The sequence below is a fragment of the Vidua chalybeata genome, chromosome Z, assembly GCF_026979565.1.
Source record: "Vidua chalybeata isolate OUT-0048 chromosome Z, bVidCha1 merged haplotype, whole genome shotgun sequence".
NCBI classification, from domain to species: Eukaryota; Metazoa; Chordata; class Aves; order Passeriformes; family Viduidae; genus Vidua; species Vidua chalybeata.
This window is the reverse complement of record NC_071570.1, coordinates 38401283-38405170: the sequence shown is the minus strand read 5'-3', so window position 1 is coordinate 38405170 and position 3888 is coordinate 38401283.

The window sequence follows — 3888 nt, the reverse complement described above, 5'->3', positions numbered from 1 at the left end:
CTCAGATTTTTCTTCGTTGCTGATCATTGCAGCACAGAAACAGCTGCACACAGCAACATATTCATGATCCCAGCATCTGTGTACAGAAGGGCAGGAACCTTCTGCTGCAGTGCAGGGATGCAGCTGCAGACTCATGTCTGGTAGCTTTAGGAGTGCAGCAGGTAGAGAAAAGAGTGGAGATTTTTCCCCAGAGTATTGAAGCTTTTTTTCACACACATTTTCCATCAGTAACATTACCTGCTAGCTTAGCATATTTAAATTACTAGAAATTTAGAGAATATTACGCTGTTTCACCGACAAAGACACTGACCAAAGATAGGGTCAGTCAGGTGGAGCCAGTACAGCTAATGCAAGAAAGTACTTTTGTCTTTTACTGCCATCATGTGCTGTTGTTTGTGTTTGAGAGTGTGTGTGTGTGTGTCTGTGTCTGTGTCTCTGTGTGTGTGTGTGTGTGTGTGTGTGTGTGTTTTTAGCAGCTTTGGTGTAGAATAAAACTAACTTGATTCCCTTACCAAAAATATTAAACATCTGACAAAAAGTGTATGTTCAGCAATTGCATTCCACATCTATTTCCTTTGCCTTTTAAATAATTTCTACAATTACACCCCCCCATAGCTTCACAGTGCTTTGCACTCAATGAAAAAGTTTCTCTGTGGATAGGATTCACTCTTTTGTCTTGTCTTACCTGCTATAAGACATATAAATTACAATGCAATAACAAACAAATGGCAATGGATTATATGAAAAAAATTAGATTTTTATTACATGAATAACTCAAAGACAAAAAGAAGAGTTTATTTCTGCAAAGGGAAAACAGAGAAACAGAGAACAATAATATAAATACTGTAGCAAAACAAGTAAATAGATCATATTCCTAGGCTTGCTCTTCTGATTAATTCCTATTAAAATACACTGATTTTTCTAGATTTAATTCCAGAGATAACATGAGTGGCTTTTCACTGATGCAGTCACAGTCTGATGGCTTGAATTTAATAGAATCATGGATTCTGAATATCCAGCATCAGCTTGTGAATCAGGTTGTATGCAGTCAGACAAAATACACAGGTAACGTAAAATTATAGAGGCAATGAACCTGAGGCTGCACCTTGTCCTTATCAATGCTGATGGCAAACTTCCCACTGGCTTTAGTCTAAATCTTCATGAGGTTGGATAAATTATTATTAACTTGAAGCAATGTCACAGAAATGCTAACAAGGCAAAAAGAAATAACAAGGACACCAATTTCAGCAGGAAAACTAATCATTATATGTTCCATAGAAAATAATTTATGTTCTTGAACAGTAAATTATCCTTGGAGTTCACTCTTTTGCAGATTTCTCTAAAATCAAACATCAAGAAAAGATTTACATTTTCTCTCTAGGAACTTCCTTGTTGCATTAGAGAAAATAAAGTCTGACTTAAACCAGAAATTTGAAACTAAGCACTGGCATTTTGAAATAAGCACTTTGGTTAGTTTCAAAATGTTGTTTTGAAAAATGGAAATATTTTTTCAAAATTGCTATTTTCCCAGGGGTGGATGGGACTCTTTAAATTAGGAAATGCAGGAAACTTTTCTCCTCCACTAATTCATCTACTTGACTTTGGAATTTGAGAATGAAGCTGAGGCAGTTCTTTGAAGGAAAACTGAGTGTCTATAAAGAAAAATAAACTCCATTGTAAGTCTCCATCTGCACAATATTATATCATGTCATATATTTTCTGTATTTTGCAAAGCAGGAACAGAAACAGACAATACATTTGTGCTGTGCTTAACCTAAAGATATCTTGATTTTCTCCACAGTGCTAACAAGAACCAAAATGGGTTTGTCCAGTTTACTGTAATATTTAATAAGCCAATGAATAGAACTTCTGCACATCCTGGGGAGGTAGATTAAAACACTCACTCTACTATTTTCTTTTTTTCTAAATATTCCTCAGGAAAGCACCAGGACCTTCTGCTGCTCTTCAGCATATTCCCACCTCAGTTGTAGCTGTGTCACTCACGTGTTTCAGAGCTCTGATGACTAACACATATCTGCTCTTTCCTGCTTCAAGGCCATCACTTCCCTGCACTGAGTCTGATTTTCTGCAGATTTTCCTGAGGTGAAAAGAACTCATGCTCCAGACAAACTCAGTCCCCTTGTACTGGATACAGAGCTGATACTAATCTTGCTAAGCCTATAAGCTCAGCTCTAACGTCCAATATGGTAAGTCGATCTCATCCTGTTCCAGTTTCATAGCTGAGGATTTGGAATTTAACCTTACATGATGGTTTTCATCCGGAGGAGCCACTTGTTTCAGCTGGGTGCACTAAGGATGTGCCTCAGATGACCAAAAGCAGTGAGACAAAATTGGTGATAACTGCCAGAGATGTGCTATGCTTAAATTCACTGTCCCAGCCTCAGCACTGACAGAAAAACACTGGGATTACCAGTGGGATAATTTTACACACACACACACACACACACACATATATATATATATATATATATCTATAAAAGAAATGGCTGGCTAACTCAGTCCTTCACAAACAACAGTGTTCTGTGTTTCACCTCTTCCTAGTTTTGCCCTAGCAAAGAGACAAAGTAGCCATCAAGCCTGGCTTTCCAGCTGGCTCCAGTGTCCTCCCTACCATGCTATGCCAGGGTCTGTACCAGGTTTGGGCCACAGCACACAGGATATGTGTTCTTGCTCATTTCTCTGCTCTTTAACTCCCTGCCCCCTGAACTTGAACTTGCTGATAGAAAATTACAGTCTGTCTCCATATGTTCCACTCAGCTGTGCTTTACGCTACAGCAAAGAAGTCAGTAATGATTCTCTGGAGCACAGGAGAATCCACATTTCCCCTGGGATAACATGTCACTTCCTTTCAGGTATTAGCTTGCAAGCTTCACACTGTCACAGCATAAAATCACAAGTCTGGACTTTATTTTGATTTTGTATTAGTAGCTGATTGGCACTGGTAGCCAAGTAGAAAATAAGACTGATATCCTGGAATAGAGTGAAAAGCAAATGGAGTTGACAGTTGCTGCAGATACCCCAGGTTATCTTCTCATTTCCTCACAGAATGGGAGAAGGTTCATTTTTCAGGGCTTTGCTGTCATTTGGCCGTGTGAGCAAAAGTGGAGTCAGTGCAGCCACATCTGACTGTATGGGTGCCAGGCAGAGCATTCCAGCCCCAGGGCCGCCTTGGATGAGCAGCCCTAGGGAATCCTGTTTCTCCATCACTCATTCTCTTTTTTTGTATTTTTTTATTTTTTATTGGAGGTACTACACAAACACCTCCTTGTGAAGACATAAGGCCTCTTCTTGTTAAGTGCTAAGTTGTACTGGGTAAGGGAAATCCCAACACTTGCAAAATCCTTCATTTCACATTCCCCTACTTTACAGTAATGTTAGGGAGTGTGGTTATGTGTGTTCTGTTATAGTATCCCCTCTCCTCAAACACAAAAGGGTATTCCTGGGATAACCCCAGGAATACAAGTTTGTACATGGATATCTCCTTTGAAGTGGATTTTTTTCAAGTAGAACTGCCTGTAGAGATAGGAGAAGGGGTAATGGTTTTAAAGTGAAAGAGGGTTAATTCAGACTAGATATAAGGAGGAAATTTTTTATGCTGAGGCTGGTGAAACCCAGAGTAGCTGTGGATGTCCTATCCATGGAAACAATCAAGGTCCAGTTGGATGGGGCTCTGAGCAAAATGGTCAAGTTGAAAATGTCCCTGCTTATGGAGGTTGGACTAGAAAAGGTCCCTTCCAACCCAAGTCATTCAGTGACTCTGTGATTTTTTTCAGGATAATGTGTTTAATATATGTATTTTCTGGTTCCAGTGTAAAACATAGTAACACCTGTGTCAGGCAAGTAGTCATCACTGAGGGGCTATGAAAA